We start from the raw sequence: 27134 nt of genomic DNA, 5'->3' as shown, positions 1-27134 counted from the left end.
ATGGGGTGCTCATCTCACAGGACATGCTATGTCACACACATTTCCCCCTCCCTCCAACCAACCCTGTGTAGTGGACTGAATTATGTCCCCTCAAAACTTACTGAAGCTTGAATTGTGTCCCCCAAGTTTTATGATTAGAAACTTAGTCCCCACTGTGACTGTTGAGAGGGTGGGAAATCCTATTACGGTAATTGGAAGTCAGAGCCTTGAAGAGGTGATTAGATTGTAGGACCATGCAGTAGTGAATGGATTAAAAATGGTGGTCAGGGGCATAGTTCAGAGGGCTTTAAAAGAGGTGTCTCTTTAAAAGAGTCTGTCTCTCTCTTGCTCTCTCTGCTTCCACCATCTTGCAATGTGAGACCTCTGGGTCACTGTCACCACCACTTTGGATTTCCTACCCTCAGAAACTGTAAGCAATGAATTTCATTTTCTTTACAAATCACCCAGTTCCAAGTATTTTGTTATAAGTAATGGAAATAGACTAATATACCCTCTATCCCCTTCCTTCCAGGCACACATTTACTCCCTATTTAAATCCAGATCAAATGTTTCTTCCTCAATGAATGCTCTAAATCGTCCAAGTTAATGAAGTTTGTTGGACCCTTTCATGCTTTCAGAACATTCTGCACAAACTTTTATTACACAATTTATTGTACCACTTTGTTATATTTTTGTTTACTGTTTTTCAAAACAAAAATTTGAATTCCTGTAGCAAGGGCCTTGTCTCGCTCAACTCTGTACTCCTCGCACTTAACATGATGCTTTTCCCATAGTGAGTTTATCAGTTTCCTTTAGCTTCCCTAACATATAGCCATAAACTTGGTGGCTAAAAACAGCAATTATTCTCTTCACAGTACTGGAAAAGGTGACAGCAATGCCACACTTCCTCTGAAGGCTCTAAGGGAGAATAATCCATTCCTTGCCTCTTCCAGCTCGTGGTAGCTCCTGGAGCTCCTTGTGTTCCATGGCTTGTAGCCACATCGCCCCAATGTCTGCCTCTGTCTTCACTGCACCTTCTCCTCTGCTGATTCTGATAAGGACACTTGTCATTGGATTTTGAGCTTACTCAGGAAACCCAGGATGTTCTCATCTCAAAATCTTTAATTATGTCTGCAAAGGTCCTTTCTCCAAGTAAGATTACATTCACATGTTCCAAGAATTTAGGTATGGTCATATCTTTTTGAGAATCACCATTCAACACACTATGGGGGGCATTCAGTAAATATGTGTTTGTTTTGCTTAGCTTAGACCCAAATAAAATAAACATTCTATATTTACACCCAAAAATGAGGAAAAATGGGAACAGAAAAAACTTTATTTCCTTCCCTTCTCTGCTAATGTCCTGTTTGAAAAGTAACCACTGTGGTATGGCCAGACTTCATAGCATTTTCTTGCCAAGCCCTAAGAATTACTCTCCACAATGCCCAACAACAGACCATTGAAGACCATTTCTTTGCTCCTAGGGAAAAAGTCCAGTGTTATATATTCTCCCTCACAAAGCAACACTCTTGTTCACACAGTAATTTTGCAAAGATCTGCTCTGAGTGAGGTTTCAATCTTTAAATTCTTTATACACGGCCATGAATGTTTTATAGCATGTGTAGTTTTACTTGAGTGGCGGAAAGTCAACTATAAGAACTCACCCTTTTAGGAAACTTAAGCAACTGTTAAAGCCTTATTTCTCAAGATTTTAAGCTTTCAATCAAAATATAATCCCTTGCACATTATAAACACTCAATTAGAATTAGTTGATTTCCGTGACTGTGATTTTTCCCAGTACACATTTAAGATGGCATAGCAGGACTTCTCAGAAAATATTTTAACCTTATGGAGATTAATGATTGCTATGATCTTCAAATTAGGGTGAGAAACTAGGATAGCAATTTCAAAACTTCTTTAAATTGTAATTAGGGATAAAATCATTTTTGTATTCAAGGTTTACATTATTAACTGAAGAGACCAATAAATTTCTATTATTATAATATCTGGCAAATTACGAGACAGTGCTAGCACTACAATGTATCCATAGACTCAAACTATTAGAATAAAACATGTTTATACCCCCACTCTACCAGGGCACCAAGATAATGAAAACTTACAAAGAAATGAATGTAAGAAAAATGACAGTCACCTTGCTGCAAGATTTGATGAAAAATATATTTTCCATACCCTTATCCACAGAATGCTAAGTTATGAAAATTCCTCTTTATTAACCAAAGTGAGATCTCCATTTCAAATCAGAATTTTGTATTTCCTTTTTACCAGCTTATTGAAAAATAAGATCTAAAGGAATTAACTGATTTTGACCAACTCTGATTCACAATTAAAACAACATCCACCCTAGTAGCAACAAGAACACCCAGCACTCAGATCTTGATTTTTAAATATCATTCTCCAATAAAGTGAATCAGAGACCTTTAGAGAAGTAGCTGATTTGGTGGCTGGAGCAGGGAAAATACAATGAGCCTGCAGAATCTTGTAACACCAAAAAGTAAGGAAGTGCTCAAAAAAAAAATAAAAGAACAGGAGGATGTTACAGAGACACAAGAGTACCTGAAAGAGCTCTTTGATAAAAGCTGGAAAAATATAAGTAAGAAAATAAAGAGCATAGTATTAGATTATGACATCACATATAAAGTAAATACGTGTGCATCCACGCTTATGTAAATTTAAAAATAAATAGAGAAGATGAAAAAAATCTTCAAAATTCTAAATACTATATGTAGTTACTCCCACCTCCAGGAGGTTTAGCTTAATCCCACCCCTAACTACCACCTTAAGAGCTGGCAAGACTTAGTGACTCACTCCCAAAGAAAAGAGTATGGGAAGGTAAAAAAGGAACTTTAAAGTGGAGAAACTTAGCAAACACTACTTGAACCAAGTAATCCAAGTTAACACAACCAAAGATATCTTGTGGATATCATGATATCAAACAATGATACAATGATACCCCTGATAGGATACACTGAGAAGAGCACTTCACCTCTGTGATATTTTTCTAAAACCCCTAATCCAGTTTAATTATAAGAAAAATATCAGATGAACCAAAATTGAAGGACATCCTACAAAATATCTGACCAGTATTCCTCAAAACTGTTAAGGTCATGAAAAAGAAAACTATCACAGAGCAGAGGAAACTAAGCAGATGCTACAACTCAATGCAAAGTGGTACAAGATTTGTACCCTGAAAGAGACAGAAGACATCAATGGAAAAACTGACAAAATTGAAATAACAGTAATCTACCAATGTTGGTTTCTTAGCCTTGGCAAATATACCATGGCGATTCTATTAGGTATGATTATGCACTTTGGGTTTTTTGGGTTTTTTATTTTGAAGTCCTGATCTGCTAAGGAAGTACAATGAAATATTTATGGATTAAGTTACATGATGTCTGAAATTAGTTTTACATTTTTTTTAAATAAAAAAGGATAAAGAGTGAAGCAGAGGATTTATGAAACAAGGTGGCAAAATGTTGAGAACTGTTGAGGCTGAGTCTGGGTACCTGAGGGTTTCTTACACTATTCTCTCTACTTCTGTATACAGCAGTCCCCCAGGACACAGGTTCCAAGACCACCAGTGGATGCCTGAAACCACAGATAGTACCAAACCCTATATATACTTGTACTGTGTTTTTTCTTATACATACGTAACTTTGATAAAGTTATGGAGAGTAAGAGATTAAAAATGATAACTAATAAAATAGAACGATTATAACAATATACTGTAATAAAAGTTACATGAATGTGGTCCTTCTCTCTCTCTCAAAATATCTTATTGTACTGTACACACCTATTTTCAGACCACAGTTGACTGTGGGTAACTGAAACCATGGAAAGCAAAACCATGGATAAGGATGAACTACCATATGTTTTAAATTTTTCATAATAAAAGAGACATCAGAAAACATTTTAAATGTCTGTGGTTCAGCTAGTCTTCTTTAATAAAAGTTTTCAAAACAAGTCATATTACCCTCAATGCTTAACAAATTTTGTGAAGTGTGGTATATTGCTAAGAAACATACTATTTCTGTAATCACATTAAATAAAATTATTAAGGATCATAGAAACAGACAAAGATTATCTGTAAGAACTTCATTAGTTAGGTTGCTCAGTATTTTTCTGAATATAATTTTTAAAAAGTCCTCTTACTGGTCTCCTGTGAATGGAAGGACTGTACATCCATGAAGTTAATCAATTTCTTGGTAGATAAAAGAATGAAGGACAAAGTGGCTGACTCAACTGTGAACATTGGTAGGTTGAGGCAATGAAGGAGAAACATTCTCAAAAACATCTTGAGTTTATTAAATGATTATCAATAAAGTTTCAAAATTGGATATGGACATGGAACTGAACAAGTCCCTGTGATACATTATATGACCCCCAGTCAATTTACAAATCAACTTCCCCAATGACCTTTATTGTGAGATAGTTAAGAAAGCTGACTGCACATGTGCACCTGTGCATACAAACACACCTCTCAAAGAACAAAGTAAAACTACAAAGAGAAAAATAATGAAAGAAAAGATACAGTACTTGGAAGACAGATCCAGAAGACAAAAAATCATAAGAGGAAACTAAAGGAGAAAAAGAAACATTTGAAAGGCAATAATAAACATTTTTTAAAAACTGCCTGCTCTGAAGATCAGCATCTGCAGATTTAAAGGATCACTGATAAACAGGGAAGACTGATAAAAAACGCACATTTTGAGTCCTGCCCTAGTAAAATTCCTCAACTCCAAAAACAATTTAAAAAACAAAAAGGATAATCTTTCAGACATAAAAAGCAAGACATAACCACTAGAGATACATCAACTGTATGTAAAATACAACCTAACCCCAAAATTTTCAGTAGGGATTTATTTCTCTAGACATGTTAGTAGGCTAGTTAAGCTGCTCAAAAATGACATCTGTCTTCATATCATATTCACCATGATGGCTTTCCTTCAAACACTTGCCAACGCATTCTTGCAAGGTAGACCCTGTAGCCTCAGATATTAAATCTATCGTTTTCAATCATCTGTCTAATTTTATCAAGAAATAATGAAAAAAAATTCCCATAAGCCTCTAGCATACCTTAATTTATACCTCATTACCATACCCTAACTGAAAGGAGGCTGAAAGAGCATATGAATGGCACTTTCAGTCTCACTGTATAGGGAAGTGAAAGAGAGACTGTTGGGAAAGGGTGCTGGGTAAGCTAATCCACAGGGTCTACCATAAATACAAAGGAACCAATCAAAATGGAACCAGATTTGTTATTACATACGAGGGGTCCCAGAAAATAGTGGAATAGCTCGCTATAAACAACCGGGCGGACAAAAAAAGAAATAGAACCCAAGTACCACTCTACTTACCTGATCTAAGAAATATTTGAGAATATGCAAAGATAAGCAAGAATTCAGTGATAATTACACTCACATAGCCTTTTCTAAGGGAAATACTGAATCACTGAAGCACTCTAACTAAATAACAAGTGAATCAGAGCAGTGTTGAGACCTTCCGCTAAAGACATACAAAGAAAAAAAAGAAAGTGATGGCAAATAAGCTATTATGTATATGAATAGATGGTTACATCAAAAATGTGTGATGTGGGTTTGTATATAATAATTACCAAATAAAGACCTTTAAAAAAAGGGAAATTCACATTCTGGTCTAAGATGAAAAACAGTAAAAATTTCAGCAAAAATTAGCAGATACAGGTGACAGGAGAATAAAGGAAATTCAAAAGTACACCAAAAATCCCATCTGGGTGGGAGAGAAAGGAAAGAAGGGAAGTTAATCTAGAGTTCTTAATGGGTTTTTTTGTTTGTTTGTTTGTTTTCAAATATTTAAAGAGAAATATGTGTCTGAATATAAGCAGTCATACATGTATTCAATCATGCATATATTCAGTCATGCAAGCTATATATATGACTAAAGGCATCACGTCTAAGAGGGGGCCATTCACATCACAGACTTCACAGATTTATTTGTATTTCTGTTACTAAAATGTTCTGGTGATGGCAGTATTAGTTTTTACTCAAACAGAGTTGTCTTTAAAAAGTAGTGCACCATTAGTCACACAGCACAGTCCAGAGTATCTTCCAAATCGGTGGCAGTAAAGTAGAAAATAAAAAGAAATAAATATCAATGTGATTGAATTAGCAAAAGTAAGCAAAAGCTTGAAGAAGAAATGACTAATTTCAAAAATCATAATTAAGAAAAACAAAGACACAGGTATGCTTATTATTATGTTAATGTGACTATTAAAAGCAGAGATAAAATGAGTTAAAAGAAAAAACAGATACTCAGAGAGAAGAAAAACTGCATATTAAAAACAAACATATTAAAAAGGAAAGTGGATGACAGAATAAAAAGTAGATTGGTATAGTAAAATCAGGTATATTCAAACTCCCCATCAAAAAAAAAAATGGCAATATTAATCAGTCTGGGATGAATTTAATTTCAAAGGTATTCAATCCAAAAATGGTACAATTTTAATAAAGAATGAGACATGCAGTTACACAAGGGTATTTCAAAGAGTTCATGGAAAAATAGAACTAAAAAATGACGCAAATTTTTCCACGACCTTTTTGAAGTGCCCTAGAATGTGACAAACAATACACAGGTAAATGTACAAAGTAAGAGATAACAATAATTTGATGAGATAAAACTATAAAACATTTAGAACAAAACACAGGAGAAAAAATTCATGACATTAGATTTGACAACAATTTCTTGGATATGACACCAAAAGCACAAGCAACAACAAAAAAGTAAATAAATTGGACTATATCAATAGTAAAAACACCAAAGGACACTGAATAAAGTAAAATGACAACCCATGGAATGGGAGAAAATATCTGCAAATCGTGTATCTGACAAGAAGTTAACATCCAGAAAATACACAAAACTCCTACAATTCATCAAAAACAAGAAATGGGCAAAGGACTTGAATAGACATTTCTCCAAAGAACACATATAAATGGCCAATCTGCTGCACAACAATGTGAATATACTAGCGCTACTAAACTGTAGACCTAAAAATAGTTACAGTGACAAATTTTATGTTACGTATACTTTACCACAATTTAAAAAATATAAAAAATTTGGAAAATTTAATGACAGTATAATAAAAAATGGGATCAAAATGTAGAGCTCAACACACCACATTTTAAATTAATAAATCTAACAGAATATAAATTAGAACATAGAATAATTTAATTTAAAACAAATCAATAAACAATATAAAAGATAAAAAAAATGGAACATCACATTTCTGAGAGAAGATACCTTCATTAAAATCTCTGTATAAATTCCATACAATAAATAACATACTTAGCTATTACAAGACCATGATTTAAAAATAAGAACATTTCACAAGTTACAATTTCTAAATATGAGCATATAGTATATTAAAAAGGACATGTTCAGAGCAATATTTCTAACTTTAATGCTCTCATAGTTAAAGAAGTCTTTTTTTAAAAGAACTAAGAAAAAGCAGTAAAAGAAAAGGGCAAAGGATTAATAAAAAATATAAGCTAAAAGTCACGAAAGAGAAAACAAGGGGGAAAACAGGGTAGAAATGATGAATGAATCAAAGAAGTTTTTTAAAAAATAAAAAGAAAATAGCAAAGTAGCTTGTGGAATATTTAAGGGAAAAAAGAACAGTAAGAAATTAATAATATTAGATATAAGGAAGAAGATGTATATGTTTTACAGTAGAAACATAATTATGTATTAGAGAATACTACATGTTATCCTGAGGTCAAAAAATTAATAGCCTAAAGCAAATAGGCAATTTCCTAGCCAAAACTTGACCCAAGAAGAAACTGAAAACTTTAATGGACATATACACAGAAGAGATTGCTAAAGAAATTAAGTATCTACTACTGGAAAAAAAGTAGTAAAACCATGATCCAATGATTGACACCTCAGTACTAGACATTAAGGAAGCAGGAGTTCATGATTACAGCTCATGAAAAGATGAGTATTTTCTTGATTCATTTAGGTAGCCACCCAAATGTTTATACAAAATCTAATATAGCAGCAAGAGAAACACAGATCAATTCCACTTGTGAATATAGATGTATAGTCTAAATATTCCAATTTAGCAAAGAGAACAAGCAACCTAACATGAAAATAACAAATGATGAAAAAGCAAGGTTTGCTCCATAATACAAGGATAGTTCAATGCCAACAAATCCTTAAATACAATCCTTTACAACTGTCAACTAAAAGAGAGAAAAAAAAGATTTATCAGTAGATAAAAAAGTACCTACAATAAAATTCAATGGTATTCAAAAAAACTAAGACATTTAATAGAAATAGGTATACAAAGAAAATACTTACATGATGAAGACCCTACAAAATCACAGTTTCTGAGCCCAAAGGGTTGAAGTCTCACAGCAGCCAGGTGAACTAGATTGCAGTGAGTAACAGGCTCCATCATAGAGAAAAAGGATACTGCCTTTGGCTAAGATAATGGAAGAAGAGTGAATAGGCATAAATACAGACAAGAAACAGAAAGTAGAATGGTAAGCTGCTAAAGGATTAGGGGAGGGGAAAATGAGGAGTTGGTGATCAGTGGGTATAGTTTCAATCTTGCAAGATACAAAAGTTCTAGAGACCTGTTGCACAACAATGTGAATATACTGACATTACTGAACTGTATACCAAAAATGATTAAGATCGCAAATTTTGTTATGTGGTTTAAGTAAAAAAACTTTTCTAAATTTAAAAAGCAAATTTGAAAAAAACAAACCCTAAAATTAACAAATTCTTAAAGACTGAAGGTAGGCAAGCAAAAAAACTTAGTATCCCAGAAAGCCCCAGGTGCAAGAACAGTCCACAGTCACTTACCCAGTCTTTGCAAAAGCATCCTCCAAGCGCTATGAAAAAAGATAGGGAAAGGAACAGGAGACCCTTGGAAGTGCTGGCATGCCAGTAAGGGTTAGCAACCACTTGGGCAGAAGTGCAGAAACTGGCCCCATCCCAGACACTACTATTAAATGAAACAAAGCCATATGCTACAGAAACTGAAACAGTAAATACTCCTGATCCTTCCAGACAAAGTTAGATAGCTGTTAGAAGATGAGAGGAAGATATCTGTCACTGGGAGAGTCAGGAGACGCTCTGCCTATCCTTCTCCACAGTCAGAGAACAGCATCACTGAGAGAGAAAGAGAAATCACCCCAACCTGCACTAAACACTGGGTAAAGCCCATCTGCTCCCAGGGTAAGGTAAGGCAGAAAATACACCCAGGCCCAGCATCCTATAGTGAAACAGAAAAGAGGTCAGCCATACTAGTGGAGGGATCAGAAATCTGCCTGCTCAAATATCTGCACTTAATTAAATAAGGCAGAGCTGGGCTACCATAGGGAGAAGGCACAGGAATACTGACAAGTCCCAACTCAGGCTTAGAAATGCACCAATTTGCCTAAGACTGCAGGTCGTATATGATAACTGAGGGCCCCTCCCCCCACACACATACAATCCCACTGAGTTACGCTGGGGTAAGGATAAAAATACAGAGAGGTCCCCTGTGTCACTGAAGTTCAGGACTGGCTGAAAGTTTACAGTATAACAGAAACATTGAGAAGTCCAAGTCTCACAGAAGTCTTAAGGTAAAAGTAATGCACTTGTGGAGGAATTTAAAGATTCTGGTGTGATAACAGTTCAACAGTATAAGCAAAGTAAAAACTCAGCACATCTACTGACCAAACTAACTCATCTTGCCACACTCCCCACCAAAGACACTACCACCTTGCAAAATAAAAGGCATGTCTATATCTTAGCATAAAATTATCTCAGTCTCTAATGCTTTTTTGTTCATGTCATGTAGTCAATTAAAAATTACAAGACACAAAACAAAGCAGGAAAAATTACCCATTGTCAGGAGGTAAAGCAGTCAATACCATCAGACCCCAAGACAGTATAGACATTGAAACTATAAAAGACTTTTAAGATAATTAGGATTAAAATGTAAAAGAATCTAGAGAAAATAGTAGACAACATGCATAAACAGAGAAATTCAGCAAAGGGGTGGAAACTTTTAAAAAGGTATATGAAAATGTTATATAGAAATAACTTCATACCAAAGATGAAGAATTTTCACTAAGCTCAAAACAAACTAGACACAGCAGGAAGAATTAGTAAACTTGAGGATATATCAATAGAAAACACTCAGACTAAAAGTTAAATACATGGGGAAATGATGCAGAGGATCGAACACCTGGGGGGCAATATCAGGCAGTTTAATGTTCTCATCAATACAGTCCAGAAGAAGAAAGAAAAAAAAAAAAGGGAAAGAAGGAATATTTGAAAAGATAATGAATAAAAATTTGTGAAAAATTAGGAAAAATATTAAGCTACAAATAAAATAGTTTATAGAACCCAAAGCATGATCACACAAATGATAACACACTTATATGCATATATTAAAATTGCTAAAAACTAAAATTAAAGAAAAAAATCCTGAAAACAGTCAGAGGAAAAAAAGAAACATTACATAGAGAGGAACAGAGATAAGAAAATCAAAAGACATCTCTTCAGAACTATGACAACCAGAGGACAATGGAGCAACATCTTTAAAGTAATGGGAGAAAACTGTCAACCCAGACTCCAATACCCAGATAAAATATTTCAGAAGCAAAGGCAAATAGATTTTTTCAGACAAGCAAAAGCTGTACAAAGTCACAGACAGTAGACCTACACTATAAGAAATACTGAGATAATTTCTTTAAGAAAAATTAATGTGATAGTTGATAAAAATTTATATATAAACAAAGAAACAACCCTAAAACTGGCAAAACTGTGACTAAATATGAAGCAACACATTTTTTTATCTGATTTTTAGTCTTTTAAAGGTAACTCACTGTTTAAATCAAAAATAGTAGCTAGGAAATGAATGATTTATAACATATATAAGTAAAATACATGAAGAAAATAGCACAATGAGGAAAAAATAGCAGTATGCTGTTGCTAGATTCTGACAGCACACAGAAAGTAGCAAAATATTATTAGAAGGTAGATTGTGAGAAGTTGATGTATACTGTTAACCCTAGATAACCATTGAAAATATAAAACAAAGCATTGTAGCTAAAAAGCAAATGGTGGAAATAAACTAGAACACTAAAAAATAATCCAGCCCAAAGAAGGCAAGAAATGGGGGGAAATGGGAGAAAGAAACAAATGACACAAATAGAAACCACATAGCAAGTTACAGCTAGAAACCCAATTATATAAAAATTATATTACATGTAAATGGCCAAAATACTCCAAATAAAAATTGGAGATGGTAAAACTGTATTTTAAAAAGTAACATCCAACTGTATGTTGTCTACAAGGGAAAAAAAAGGAATACTATATAATGATAAAGAGGTTAATTCACCAAGAAAACATAACTATCCTACATGTGCATGCATCTAATAACAGAGCTTCAAAATACATAAAGCAAAAACTGACAGAACAGAAACAAGGATTAAACAAATTCACAATTGTACTCCTTTCCCAAAAACTGAAAGAACAAGGAGTCAAAAAAAATCAATAATAACATAGAACACTTGTACTTTTTCAACCAGTTTAGCCAAACTGACATTTATGGAATGCTCCACTCAACAATGGTAAGATACATTGGCTTCAATTGTACATGTAACATTCACCAAAATAGACCATATTCTGGCCTAAAAGGACAAATCTCCAAAAGTTTTTAAACAATTAAATCATAGAAAGTATTTTTTTTTCCTAAAAACCAAGGAATTCAACTAGAAATCAGTAACAGAAATATATCAGCAAAATCCCCAAATGTATGAATACTAAACAACATATTTGTAAATAATCTAGGATCAAAGAGGAAATCACAATGAGAATTAGGAAATATTTTGTACTGAATGAAAACTTAAAATAGCGGTGCTCAGAGTGAAGTTTATAGCTTTATAGCCTTATATAAGAAAAGAAGAAATGTCTCAAATAATACTCTAAACTTCCATCTTAAGAAGCTAGAAAAAAAAACAAATTAAAACTATGGCAAACAGAAGAAAATAATAAAGATCAAAGAAAAAAATAAAGATCAGCAATAAATGAATTAGAAAACAGAAAAATAAGAGGAAAAAAAAAAAAAAAAACAAAGAAACCAAAAGCTGGTTATTTCAAAATATCAATAAAATTTATAAACCTCTATTCATACTGACCAAGACAAAAAGAGAAAAGATATCATCACACCCCAATGCAAGTCTGGTACAACATTCAAAAATCAATTCATGCACATCAAAAGAAAACCACATTATCTCAATAGATATGAAATAGCCAAAAACTTATAAAGTACTTAGAAATAAATTTAAAGAGGAAATGACCACTACAAATAACATATTAAAATATTTTGAAATATAAAACATCAGCAAATTGAAGGACATCTATATTCTTAAATCAAGGTGATACAATGCACTACAAACATTAAAATGTTAATTCCCTCAAGATTATGTATAATCTAATGCAATACCAATTAGAATCACAGCAAAGTTTTTATATATTTTTTGCCCAGGGGAAGTTAAAAAAAATAGATAAAATATACCTTACATATGAACATTATTACAGGTCTGAGAACACCTAAGAAAAGTATTTTTAAAATAAAAAATCTGGTACTATAGAATATATAAGAACATGAGATATGACATATAAATTGGAATTTATATTTTCTGGGAAAAGTACATATTATCTTGAAAATGCTGCTGATACAATGGTATGGTTATATATCTGAAAGTAAATTAAAGTGGACCCTTTCTCTAATATCATATACAGCAATAAATTCCAAATGGATTAAAGATAACAAAATGGAAAGAAAAATTAAATCTAGCTGTAGATTACATGTCTATTTTATCAATGAAGAAACCCTTAAAATTGGACACCATGAAAGAGAAACAAAGAATTGATTATATAAAAATTTAAAATATTATATATCAAAAGATACCTCTTGAACAGGTAAGAGACAAAATATCAGCTTTTTTTAAACTTATTTGAAATGCAAATGTCAGACAGATGGTTAGTGGCTATAATATATAAAGAATTCACACCAAAGGACAACAACCAAATAGAAAAAGAAAATGGACAAAGAACAAAAAAGGCAATTCTTAGAACAATTCCAATTTGCCTACACACATAGGAAAAGATATTCAAAGTCACTAGCAATCAGGAAATACTAATTAAAGTAAAAATGAGATACCACCATACAACTATCAGACTAGAAAAGTGTCAACTATTGCCAATAGAGTTTGAGGAAAAGGGTATTTGCCTGCATTGCTGGTAAAAGTGTGAACTGTGATGTCCTTTTCAAATAGTGTGGCAACATTTATGAAAACTAAAATCACATGTAAATTTTGAATGGGTAATCCTACCCCTGGGAATCTATCAGAAAAGTATTTCAGGGTGTAGCAATAAAGATATTTATTTCAACATTGTTTCTAGTTTTTGCCACTAAAACCTAAGTATTGCCCATCAATAAATGAATGATTGAGTATACTATGGAATAATCATACCTTGGAATACTATGCAACAATATTTTTTTTAATGGATTAGAGCTGTAGCAGCTGTAGAAATCCTATAGAAGGATTTTCCTTAGGCAATACTGGACAAAAAAAGAAAAATGAAAAAGTTTCAAAACATTAATACCATTTTTGTGAGTAGTGACCAAAAAACCTTGTTTCCAAGTTCCTAACACTTACAAACATAGATAAAAATATAAACAGACACATAATAGTTCTGATGACATGTGTTTGGATTAGTGGAATGCTATTGTTGGCTGGAGGAAGAAGGGGAGCTAAATAAAAGAGAAAGAAGTTCACTAAAAAATGAATTTTAAAGTCTCCATGCAAATATACCCACTTTTATCAGAAAGATATACTAGTAAACACTGTCCATGAAGTGAGCATCTGTAAAAACAGTTAATTTCCTACAGATTTTCAGTGATATTACTTTGAAAAACTGAAGATTCATAAAAGTAAAAATATATTCACCTTTAAAAACCAGATACCTGAGTTGATCAGAAACATTACATAATACCTTTAAAATGTATCATACACATCTGATGCTCAATGAATATGCAAAACATTTTTTGAAAGAAAACTTTGAAATGCACATGCATAAATGGAAAAAAGATTTTCTGATAAGATTAAAAGTACTAAAAAAGAGACTAAAGCATAAATCTAAAAATATCTAGGTTGTTTTTTTTGGGGGGGGGCACATTAAAGATCTAAATGAAGAAAATAAACTAAACCAAATATACTAGCTTAACCCTTCCTTTGGACTTAACTACACTGCTTCTTTCTTGATCTCCCTATACTTTAACAGAGCCACATTTTATTTCCCTCTGTATTCTCAGCACCTAGCACAAGCCCTGGCACATAGTAAGTGATGAACCATCTCCCTAATTTTCTTCAAAGAATTCGGATGTTGCTAATCTTCCAGGGTTGATTGGGTTGATCTCTCATTTTGAAACGTGCATTTTGAAAGGAGATAAGAATTCATCTGCTATGGTTTGAATGCTTTTGTCCCTCCAAATTCATATGTTGAAATCTGATTCCCAACCTGTTGGTACTTAGAGGTGGGACACCAGGATTAGTTTCCTTATAGAAGACGCCTGAGGGAGTTTGTTTCCTTTGCTCTTCTGCCCTTCTGCCATATGAGGACGTAGCAAGAAGGTGCCACCTATGAGGAATGGGTCCTCACCAGACGCTGAATCTGCTGCGGCCTTGAACTTCCCAGACTCCAGAACTGTGAACAATAAAATTCTATTGTTTATAATTCCCAGTCTAAGGTATTTGTTATAGCAGCCTAACGACTGAGACATCATCCAATAATATTCACTGAACATCTAATAGGAGCTAGATGCTAGAAGGTAGCACCTCTTTTATGCAATGGGGACTTTCAAAGTTTTAGCTTAGGACTAAATGGAAGTTAGAAAGACAGCAGTAGGATGAAATGAAAAAAAAAAAAATTCAATGATGTTGCCAGTCAAGGTTCTAGTTCTGACTTTGCCACCTTCTAGTTATTTTACCCCCTGTTGACTTTAATACTCATTAATAAAATGGGTAACATGTATCCAATCTGTTATCAGACTGTCAGGATGAAACTAAAACTACACTGTAAACCACCAAGCACTAAGCAATTTTTGTGTTAGCCCAATACTCAAGTATTCTATATTGTCTTAATTACCAAGGTATTTATAAATGAAACACAAGGTAACTAACTGCTTCAGCCTAGGACCTTGGTACTGTCCCATCATACTCAATGGAGTGCTCAGTATACAATAAGAATGAATCCTTTTTATAGACTCATTAAGAGTTCATTTCTCTCCTATTACATATCTCTCTAAATGAAATATTTTGTGTCTTGATGAAGTTTCCTGTATTTATACCTAAAGCAGAAGAGCTAATGCACATTCCAAAGATGACTTCCACCTTTAAAGCTTGAAATATCCACCCGCTTTAAAGTTTCTTTCCAAATATCCCTTCGAGCAACACCTCTGATAAATTTTATAGCAGGTCATAGTTAACTGCAATTTGTTTTTCCATCTATTGTTCTTATCTTATAAAAATTCTTACTCCTACATTTTAAATTTTTTTGGTGAAGGCTAAAATTCATATCATGTAAAAATAAAATAATATACATCAGATCCCTTCAACAATATGAAAGAACTTCATTAGATAGCTTCATGTAAAGTGTGATTATTTAAATTGTATTAATCAATCCTCATTATTACTTTTGGTTTGCTTTTATAGCCCAAATAAGCCTTCTCTAAACTCATTTATGCCCTACTGGCCAAGAACATCCTAAGATCTATTTTTGGAAAAGAAAATTTTCTGGTGATACAGTAAATGATAGAAGTTTGCCAAAACTCCATACAGCTATTAGCTTTAAAAGATAACAGAAAAAGTGGGTGGGAAATCACCACAGCTGCCAAAATATGTTTTTAATTTTCATTCATCCATTTGCAGGTTTGCTTCTTCTTTTCTATAGAAAAGCAAACTTCTTCCATAAGAAGTTTGGATCTTTGCTGTATATCTACTAAAATTTTGAAATCGTTGATTTCCCAGATAGAAACAATGTTTTCCCATGTGCTTTGTTTAAGCAACTAACAGCACTTGGTTCACTTATCACAACTTACTTTGTACTATAATTTCCTACATAAGTCTAACCTCCTCTTCTTGATTTCCAGCCCATTAATGATAAAGTCCTACCCATTTTCACATGTAGTTCCTTATATGAGGGTACTTTAAAAAGTTCCTGGAAAGATTCCTATTACTTTTTAATTCTATTTCTCCATGAACTTTGTGAAGTATCCTTGTACATAGAAGGAGCTAAAAAAGTATAGGTCAAATGGGTAAATGAAGCACTTTTTATAAAGATAATAGTTTTTATTACTTTTATTATGCCTCCAACTTTAACAGCTTTATCCAGTAGCAGAATGGACATTAGCCAGAATTTATTGGTCTACTATTACCACTATCATGGAACATCCTGCAGCAGTTTCCTTCTAAAATAACTTTTTGGATTAGGTCTCATAATTTTAGTATATACGTGAGCAAACATATCAGCAAACACAGAATTGGCTTCTGTGTTGAAGTAAACGTTGTAATGAATATATTCTAGTAAGTGTAGTATGTCAATATAATCAATAATTAATAAAATAATACAGCCTGTAAACAACATTTCTTTGTATAATACTCCCACTTTCACTCTATTCTACAAGGATAAGTAGGGGATATTATATGTAATGCTGAAGGGAGATGAGAGTAACACAAAGGGAAAGTTAAAAGGGATTTCTAGGGTTCAAATCTCTGCTTCAAAGCTAACTGGCTATTGCCCATGATTACAATACTTAACTTAGCTGAAAATCAGTTTCCACACTTATAAAATAGAAATCATAATATAGTTCATATTGTAAAAGAGAAATAATACACATAGTATTTATGTACTATATGTGTTATATTATCATATGATATATGATACATAGCATATTGTCTGATATATATGATAAACATATGATATATATTATATGATACAAATATTAATGTGTGTAAAATAAAGGAATCTCATATTTTTATATGTAATGCATTCCTAAAAACTTGTACTAAACTCAAATACATAAAAGTCAAAGGATCAGACATATTTTAAAGGCAAACTATTCCCACTGATAAAAGGAAATATACAAAATCTGTAATTAAATAAATCTATTAAATAGTCATTAAAATATCTGTATAGCATTTTGCATGTATGTAATTTTATTATTTTTCACAATTCATCAGATTAACTCCATTAAGCACTTTCAATAAAGATTCACCATTTTCAACACACCTAATGATTACTGCCTGAATTGTATATCAAGGTAATAAAACTTGTTTCTCATAACTAGAAGCAGAACTTCCATTTTCCCCTTTTGTCTATTCATTTTGTTAAAATAAGAAAGGTTAAAAGCAATAAAATTTTCAAATAATTTTTGAAATTATTGCCAAAAGTGGCAAAGTCAAAGGGGAAGGGGGCCTGTTACTTGGCAAGACAGCACCATCACACAGTAGCTCAAAAAAATGCATTCACCAAATGATGCTCATAGGTCAAAATGCAGTGCACAAAAGGCACTTTAGGGGTTACCACATACAGTATTCCATGTGCCAATTATCTGAAAGTGAACTACACAAAAGCTAAGGGCTACCAGTACCCGTTTACTAAAGAGTATATATTAAATAAGGTAACACATGAAAAGCCCAGTGCCTAATATCTGCATTATAGTAGCTGCACAATAAAGAGTAGCTAATTCATTGTGTAGCTGAAAAGTTCTATATGTACAAAGTTCTATACTTGATGCTTTACACGCATTTTAATCTTTAAAACCATTCTGCAACGTTGACGTTACTGGTTCTTGTTTTTGTTTTTACTTACCAATGATTAAACTGAGACTTGGAGAATTAACGCCCAGTTGGATACCTAAAAACTGGTTAGTTTGATGTTTCAAATCCAGCAGTGTTTGATTCTGTTACAAGGCTTATTTTTGCAAGAACAACAAAAATTTTTCAGGAAAATATGATGAATTGGGGAATGGCAGATAGAGTTGAATATATTTAGCTAGAGATGGATGACTTAGGAAGACCATGATAGTGGCTTTTAGCTATTGAAAGGACAGTCACACAGACTGCATAGTGACTATTTCTCAATTTGTTCTTTCAATGAGTATTTTAGCACACTTACTATATATCAGGCACTGTGTTAGGCACTGCATTGGATCCAATAAGTTAACTAAGGAAGAAGATTAATTTGCTGCTCTCAAGGAGCTTATTACTGGGAGGGAACAATACAAATCAACAAGCAATTAACACCAAAAGAAATACTGTGTGCTATGGGGCCAGAGAATACAGACTGGAATCTGGCAGATTCTTATAGCAGAGGATGACAAATAAGAGTCCCACAGAAAGTGATGTTGATGTTTACAATGACAGCTGTAACATGAACAGGAATCAGGCAAGTTGTACTTACCTGTGACATGGAAAGTATGTGAGTTACATTGATGAGTTTGAGTCTGTTTCTTTGCTCTTTCAAGAATATAGTGCTTAGGCAGAGTGTGAGAAAAAAATTTTCTTGTTTTAACTGGAGAAAATGCAGCTGGGGAGTAATCATGTAAACTAATATTGTTCTTAATTTTCCCAAATTCGTATGTGCAATGAAATGTACATGGTGGAAAAATGCGTGACTATAAATATGCATTCAGTAAATTTTCAAATAAACATGAAAGATCCCTATCACTACCTTTCTTTATTGTACACTTAGTATATTAGTCAAGAACAACATATGTTGTGTTGCAACAACTTTTGAGCCTAGCCAAGTGACTTTAAGCCATAAATCAGGCATAGCTTAATCAACAGAATCTTGGCTTAACTGGGGATTTGCAGTTTAATATACTGTTCTAAATTAAAGTACATCACAAATTTAACGATTCTATAAAAAAAATTAAGGGCATTTTTAATGACCAGTTGATAGAAGCTTCAGTGGACTCATTAAAGAAGTAGCCTGCAGGTTTTCAATCTCTAAATAATCATTGTTGATCTTTATTCTCGGTTTTCTATCAATGATCATGTGAACTACATTTTTATGTATTTCTTTCCTTTTGAAAAACTGAGATACTTCACCCACGTTATAACAATGGTAATAAGAACTTTTATACCAGCTACATTAAAACTTTTTAAGAGTGACTCTCTCAAGGTCACAGAGCAAATCTCTGGTGAGACAGGAATGGAATTCATGACCTTTGACTGCCAGAAGTTTTCTACCCACACTCAGAAATTCCGTCTCCATAAGTGTAATTTATATGCTCACTTTGAGAATCTGGAAAGTTCATCCCTTTTGGGAAGGGGAGCAGGATGGGGAGGTTGGGGGAGGGAGGGAGTGGTTTTCCTGTCAAATCAGTTACCACACCAGTACTTTACAGTTTACACAGTGACTTGTACCCACAGTACCTCACTTAACTCTCACCACAGCCCTGTATACTACATACTATTTTTCCCATTTTATAGACTTGGAGAGGTTAAGAAATCTGACCAAGGTCATCCAAAGTTAGTAAGCAAGAGAGCCAGACTCAGACTGAGATATTTCTGCCACTGAATTTAGTTGATTCCAGGATGTATAATCATAGAGGACACCTGATTATGAAATGAATAAAGGTTTTCTTTATTTTTTATTTATTTTTTTTTTTACTTTTTTTTTTTTTTTTTTTTACAATGCTTTATCTTGGTTGCCATTTAGGTTTATTTTCTTTGAGGCAAGGTTGTTTTCATATTTCATATGAATTAGCTTATTAACCTCAAAATGCGAATAGCAATACTAAACACAGAATCTGAAAAAAATGACTGTTTTTCCCCTTTTGTATACACGTGTGTGTGTGCCTTTTTACTATAATTCTTGGTCAAAATGTGTATGGTTAGAGGAGTATGTATATACCAATATAAGCTAGAGAATGTAAAAACACACATGCATAAATATAAATACTAAATATATAATACATATATACACACAAAGTAGTGAATATATATGTATACATAGTACATACATACACATCATGCCAGGATTTACTGTGAAAAGCCATATACACTGAAAAGCATTGTGAATGTCACACTTGGGACGAAATTCCTGGCTGTCAGAGCCAGGAGGTAGTAATCACGACAGTTTCCGTAGCCTTTGAAGGGGGTGGGAAAACTATCCTAAAGATCTCATTTTTTTTCCTTCTCACCTTCCATGCAGCAATACAGCTGCAAGAGCTTTCTACTACTCCCTAGATAGCAATACTCTTGGACCAGTCATTACAGTAATAAATATTTTAAAATATAAGCTATGAGATTAGCAACAAAAGAAAAGTATGACTTCAAGTTGAAAAAACAAAACAAACAAACAAAAACAAACCAGGAAGACACATCATACCAGAGCAGAATTCTTTGGTGAATATCCTGTAATCTATGGCCAGAACAAAACAAATTCTTATAGAGCAATATGACTACTCAAGTAGCCACTTTATGACAATAAACACCCAAAACCGAAAAATCCTTTTGTAACATAATTACTGAAAATATAGAGAGAAAGTAACCATTTAATCCACAGCATGTGTTCTCTACCACAAGAATTCAATAGCTGACATCAGACGGGGTGTGGCTGGTCTAGGCCCTGAAAATGAATTCTGGCTCTTGAAGTCAGACAGCTCTCCAGCTGGGCCTAGGATCTAGAAACCAGGCAGGTCTGACAGAGCCTAAGGCTGCTGACCTTCTGGGCAAAGGGCAAAGCCCATCTGTTACTTGCATTTTACTTTTGGGAGGAGTGGTTGTGGTAGGTGAGTTAAAGCTGTGGTCTTAGGGTGTTGCAGGTGATTTAATTTTAATATTTTTACCCTTACATTTCGTACACACAGCTTTCAGTTTTTAAGAGTGTAACTTGTAGGCTGAAAAATAAGTTTGAATTAAAAAAGGAAAATAAACGAACACTGGGCAAAAATAGATATTTTCACTCTACTCTCATATGCTATTTTCAAAACGTAAATAACATAGCTAAACAACTGCAACCTATTTCAGAAATTATTTACAAAAATGAAAGTTGTTTTCTAAACAAAAAAGATAACGATGGTGTCGATTTTGAATAAAACTTGAGATTTTTAGCTCTTGTTCATTAATCAACATGAAAGCACAAGTGGGTAAACTTATTTACACGAAAACAAAATAACTTTTCAAATGAGTCTGTTCCATTACTAGTATTGTGCAACTATCTTGTATTAATACACAAACTATCCACAGCAAAATTTACAAACTTGACATTCTAGGTTTGTTTTTCTCACTATAAAAGAAAACGAACCATTTGACCCACAAATTGTGATTATTCTAATGTTACTTAGTTTGCATAAATATGAAATTCCATGCTTTCCATTTTGTATGACAGATCCAGATCTTTATATGTTCAACTAGTTAACAATATCACCTCACTGGGTAAGGTTACTCAAAACTCTAGACTAACCAACACTGGCCTGAATTCAAGATGCCCTCAGCATCGGCGTGGAGGCCTAAGCACTTAAGTTGTCTTCACAGAAGTAAAACACACATATATTTAAGACCAAATTATTTCATTAAGTTGATAACAGCCTGCTTCGTATATATCATCTAAAACTCACTCTGAGGCTGTTAAAGTTCATGCTTCCCTTCATAGGAGGTTAGGAAGAAATCCCTGAGCAACATTTTTTTTTTTAAATGACCAGAACACTGTGGGTATTATCAGCCTGATGCATGCTCTTAGGAATGAACGTCAAGCATCCTGATTTGTTCTCCCCTTGGCCTGGGGAGAGTGCACACACTAGTGTTTGCAGTCCCTTCCCTGGTGGTGCACACATAGGCTGCAGCTGTAGTAAACCACCACCAGCCAAGAGTTGCTAAGGTCAAGGTCTCAGATGCTATACCAGGACCATTTCCTCCCAAATGACATTCATTTATTGAAAAGGAACTTTCCAGAGTGGAAAAATATGAAAGGATCATTACCACAATTTTCATTCAATACACAGTAATAAAAAGCATTCCAACATAAAGTTTAGCTGACTGAAGTTTCTTTTAAATATGCATTATTAAGTCATAAATAGCCGAAGGATTGCAAAAATAAACAAACCCCTCATGTTTTGCTTTACCTGACACAGCTAATTTAGTTATAGTTTTAATTCATAAATTACGAAAATTTTATGTAAAAACATCCCAAATTTTACCAGTTTAAGTATATTTCACAATACTTATGAATTGATACAATAATAAGCCTCTTTCCTAAAAGTACATCACAAATTTCTGCCAATTCTTATATGTTCGTATTGCTGCCTCCCCAACTCAAAGGAGCTTAACATACTCAATCTTCTACTATCAAGCCTGAACAGGCTGCAGCGATAAAGATGTAATTTATGCAACTGAAATGTTTGTCCTTCAACATCCTATTTCTACTAAAATTCTACAATAAAAACATTTTTAGTCTAAAAGTATACCCTTCTAACGTAACCAATTTCTACCAGTTTTAAAAACTGTAAACAACATATGAATGAGGTGTGCGAATAGCGCAACTAGCCTTTTTGCCTTTTGGCGAGGGGTGGGTGGGGGGTGTTCCACTTTTAATTAAATACAAATTCTAAAAGCGTTTCTTAGAAGATGTTAGGCACCCACTTTTCTAAGTGACCACTCCTATTCCCATCACAAGCTGCTGCTTGCTAAAAGCCACCAAATTTATTTCAAAGCATTTACTTATCTAAACAACTCTATCCTCCACTAAGAAAAGGGCATGAAGGCGTCTAGGTGGATTTGCAGAATGACGTGTATTTGATTGGCAGATGTCGACCGAAGCAACTAGATGCACATGCACTACATGTAAATAGAGCTGCTCGTCTCTGGTGTTACAGGGAAACAGAATATTAATGCTGATTTAAAATAAAATATCCGAGTGTTCGGCCGAGAATTCTATTAGCCAGTGGAATTATTTAAAACAATCCATATAAAACGATACTTAAGCCATCTGTACAGTTAAATTAGAGAGCTGACAATATTAACCACACAAACTGTTTATTCAGATTACACATTCCGTTGTACTAATAGTCTTTAACTCAACACAGTCAGCTTTTATCAGCTGAATTAAGGCTATTACTATTAAAGCATGCAAAACTCGAGGAGCAGGGTGAAGGGGGTTGGGAAGCTGCAGGGCATATAACAAAGGAATGGGTACTTTTACCAAGCATTTGCCTCAAATGCACTTCGAAACAAAACTGTTGAGTGCACCCCACCCTTTTCCCCAAAGATAAAAGTTTTCAAAGTTGTAGTTGGCAGTTCTCTACACAACAAAAGCAGGATTGATTCTCCCCGTACGGGAGCATCTAACACGAACACCAACTAATGTCGCGGAGGTCAAGTCCGAGCCCTCAGAGCGAGCTTGCAAGGCAAGAAGTGGCTCCCAGGCCGGCTCCGCGGGCTTCCCGGCCCGGGTGGACGTGCAAAGTTGCCCCTTGTCAACTCCGGCCAGGGCCCCAGTAATTGAAAATAACAGCCACGGGCCAGCCCCTGGCTACTTCCATGGACCAGGCACTGTAGCAAGTGACAGTTACACATCATTACGACCACAGACAATAATGAATGTAGCACCAGGACCACTATTCATGCCAGCGGTGTCATCGCCGCCTTAACCCCTTCCCCTCCACTCTCTCCAGCGCGCACACAGCCCACACGGCCCCGGTGCGACAGCTATTCATCGCACCGCGCTATTCCTGGGGGCCAGCTACTTCCGTGAGCCCCCATCCCCACCCCCCCAATTCAGCCCTGGGGCTTTATTTCTCATTCTTGGCAACTGTCAGGCAAACACTGCAACCAATAATCCCACTAGGGCTAGAAAAACATTTGCTTAATTCACGTTACTTGATAAGTTATTTTTTTTAAAAATTAGGGGAGGGGGAAAAAGAAACCTCCTCCTTTCTTTTCCACGAATCCGACCGACGTTACTTGCTTGGCACAGCATCGCCCTTCCGCGGCCCCCTCCGCTTCCCAACACTTTCCCCCTTTAAGAACACAGACCAACCAAAATGATTTAACTTGAGCAGATGACAGAAGGAAAAGAAAACATGTTAAGAGATAGACGGTCTGATTTGGGATGGCAAAAAAAAAAAAAAAAAAAAGAGCGAGAGAGAAAGGAGGGGGTTGTTTATTTTGATAAGAAACGGAATCGGCACAGACCTGAACAGAAGCTGCAGAGCAGGAGAAATTGTTTTCTTTCCCTCACACAGAGTCCCCCTCTATCTCTCTCTCTCCCTTTCTCTCTCACACACGCGCGCGCGCACACACTCACTCTCTGGCGCGCACACACACACACACACACACACACACACACACACGGCGTCACCCGCGCACACTCACACGCACAAGCAGAGCCTCTCAGCTGCTCTCTGCAGTTCTCAGGAAATGAATGGGGGGCAACCCAGGGAACTGTTGTACTTGCAAATGACTTACCAGGATCACATGATGCGCTAAATGTAGGGTGGGCCGGTGGGTGGAGGCTGCCGAGACGCGAGCCCCGGTCTAGCGTGGGGAGCCTCGCCAGGCCCGCATCGAATTACCCCGGGGCCCAGCCGAGGGGGTTGCTAGACGCCGCTTCTCCTGCCTTGCAGCCCGCAGCTCAGGAAACCGGAGAGGCGCGGGGGGTGGGGCGGGGCGGGGTGGGGTGAGGTTGGGGGGGGTGAAAACACCAAACCCCCAAACAAAAGAGCTCCGGGTCCTCCTCCCCAGAAACAAAGCCCCGCCGCTGCGGGCGAGCCCTGGGGTGGGGCCGAGGGCGGGGGCGGCGGCGGGGAGGGGCTCGCTCAGCAGGCGCTAAGTCGCTTTATTGCCATAAAATGGGGCCCCCGAGCCGCTCCGCCCGAGGATTAGGAGGCGGGATCTGAGTGTGATGGTTGAAATCCCCTGTGGGAAACTAACCCCACCCCGCTCGCAGAGGTAGAAGGCAACACCCACCGCCCGGCCCTTGCCTCGCCGCCCCGGCGGCCGGGCTGGGGGGTGGGTCCGCGGAGCCTCCACCCGCCCCACCCCGCCCCACCCCCGGCCCCGCCCCTCAGCCCCGGGCCTCGGCCGCGCTTCCCTTTCACCTGCACCACCTTGCTGCGGCACCCAAAATAACCTACACATGGCCAGCGGAGCTTTGGGAGCCTCTGGCCGAGGGGGGGCGCGCAGCGGGAGGGACCCCCCCCCCGAGATGGCAACTCGCCGATCGGCGAGAAAGTCCCCTCTTTTGTGTCAGAGCGCGCCAGGCAGCCTTAGCAAGAGAATTCGGAGACAAATAAAGCGCGCAGCCCGCTCGGCCCCCCGCCCCCTCCCCGCTCCCGCTCGGCGGGAGGCGCGCGAGGAGGGGGGCCCGGCGCCCGAGCTATCCCCGCGGCTCACCCGCCAGCGAACTTGGAAAGGTGTGGGCGGAGTCGGCGCGGACGGACGGCCGAGGCTGCGGGGCCCGCCCCCGGGTGCCTGGCATCGCCCGCGCCGGCCAACAATGGGGTCCGGGCAGGGGTCAGGGCTGGGCGAGGAGGATGACTGTGGGGGTTCGGGAGCGACGCGCGTGGCGGGCGAGGCGGGGGCGCTCTCCTTCCCCGCGCTTCACCTTGGCGGGATGAATGGGGACGAGGCGGAGACGCGTGCTCTCGCTTCGCAACCCGGGGGGAAGGGGCGCCTGCCCGCGCCGCTTATTTAGGAAAGCCGGCGAAGTCGCGGGAGGGGCAGACAGGAAGCGGGAACTGCAGACCCCGGCCGCGCCCCGGGGGTGGCAGGGGAGGGAGTCCGGCCCCGCTGCTCTGCGCCTCCGAGCGGAGCCCCGAGACGCAGGCGGCCGGGAGCCGAGTCCTTGATGCCCTCCCCGGCAGCCCCGCCTGCCCCGCCTCCGCGCCCGGGCAGCGGAGCCGCGGGATTCTGGGGCGGGAGAGGGAGGAGGCGGCTGCGCGGCCCGGCCCGGCGGTTCCCGCGGAGGCTCCGAGGGCGCGGGGTCAGCGGCGCGCCGGCGGGGGGCGGGGAGCGGCGGGACGGAAGCGGCCGGGCGGGCGGGGAGCGCCGGGGACGGCGTGCGCCGCTTTCTCGCCAGCCTAGGTGAGCGCCCCGGCCGTGCCCCCCGAGCCCGCTCTGCGTGGGAACCCGCCCCGGCGGTGGGAAGGCCGGGAAGGGAAGTTTGTTCCAGGAGAGAAAGCTGTGCAGTCCTGTGGGCTGAGGCGGGGTGGGAAGAGGAGCCAGGAGAGGCCGCGAAACAGGAAATGAGAGCGGAGGAACCAAGCCAGGAGAGCCGGCTGCCACGCTTGGGTGGCACGGTGGCATTTTCCAGACACTTCTTAAGGAACACAAAGGCAGTGTCCTGCTAGCTGCGTCCTGTCTCCTGTCACACTTTGAGTAAGAGGAAAATGGCCAAGGTGGTCCATCCTGGAGGAGGAGTGGCAAGGCCCGTGTTAGTCCTGACCGGATGAATCAGCGGGCCTGCGGCGTCTTAGCAACAAAACAGGGTTGAGAGGAGGGCTCAGTCCTGGTCTCAGGGTTCCCGAGGAGAGCTAAGTCTGAAAGTGTCTGAAAAATATGGAGCACCCCTCAAGCCAAGTAGCCTTAGACGGGACAGCAGTGGGAGCGCGAAAGATGGAAGCCCACGTGTGAAGACACGGGTGCAGCGAGGCACTCAGGAGTCCCCAAGGGGAAGGGGACCTGCAGGCGGAGGGGCCGGTTGCTGGGGTGGGGTTGCTGCTCCTGGGAAAGTAGCTGCGGACCCCACCCCCTGGTCTGATCCTGGGCATGGAGCCTTTTACACTCCACTGCATCCGGACAGAAACAAGGCAAAAAGACAAGTTTGAAAAACGGTTGAATATCAACACATGCGCAGTATTTAAATGAAAAACTTGCCTCTACTAGAACGCCGTGAAGTTTCCCTTTAGGTGGGGCAGGGAGAGGCAGCGTGCGAAGGAAGTGAGTTTGACTGTAAGGGTGGAAGGATGCTGTAAGAAATTCTGTCATCGTGGCAGTTCTTGTGCTAACAGCTCTTTCTCGGAGTGAGCTGAGTGGCGGACAGACCATAAATATATTCTATAGCGAGTGCTTCTGCACATGGTGAAGCAA

At 37.7% G+C, this 27134-nt stretch overlaps 1 protein-coding gene across 6 annotated transcripts in view; it reads right to left on the bottom strand.

Moving 5' to 3' along the window:
• The window catches only part of KLF12 (KLF transcription factor 12), a 412532-nt gene extending 387494 nt beyond the window's left edge, over positions 1–25038 (bottom strand). For 3 of the 6 annotated variants that reach the window (XM_063102266.1, XM_063102268.1, XM_063102272.1), the window contains exon 1: positions 24240–24408. The gene's annotated coding sequence lies outside the window, so the exon portion shown is untranslated. The other 3 variants (XM_063102267.1, XM_063102269.1, XM_063102271.1) reach the window with 2 other exon arrangements.
• Between the last annotated feature and the right edge of the window lie 2096 nt (positions 25039–27134).

Source organism: Cynocephalus volans, chromosome 7 (genome assembly GCF_027409185.1).
Source record: "Cynocephalus volans isolate mCynVol1 chromosome 7, mCynVol1.pri, whole genome shotgun sequence".
Classification (NCBI taxonomy): domain Eukaryota; kingdom Metazoa; phylum Chordata; class Mammalia; order Dermoptera; family Cynocephalidae; genus Cynocephalus; species Cynocephalus volans.
Note: the sequence above shows the minus strand (reverse complement) of the source record. Positions and strands in the feature narration are given on the sequence as shown.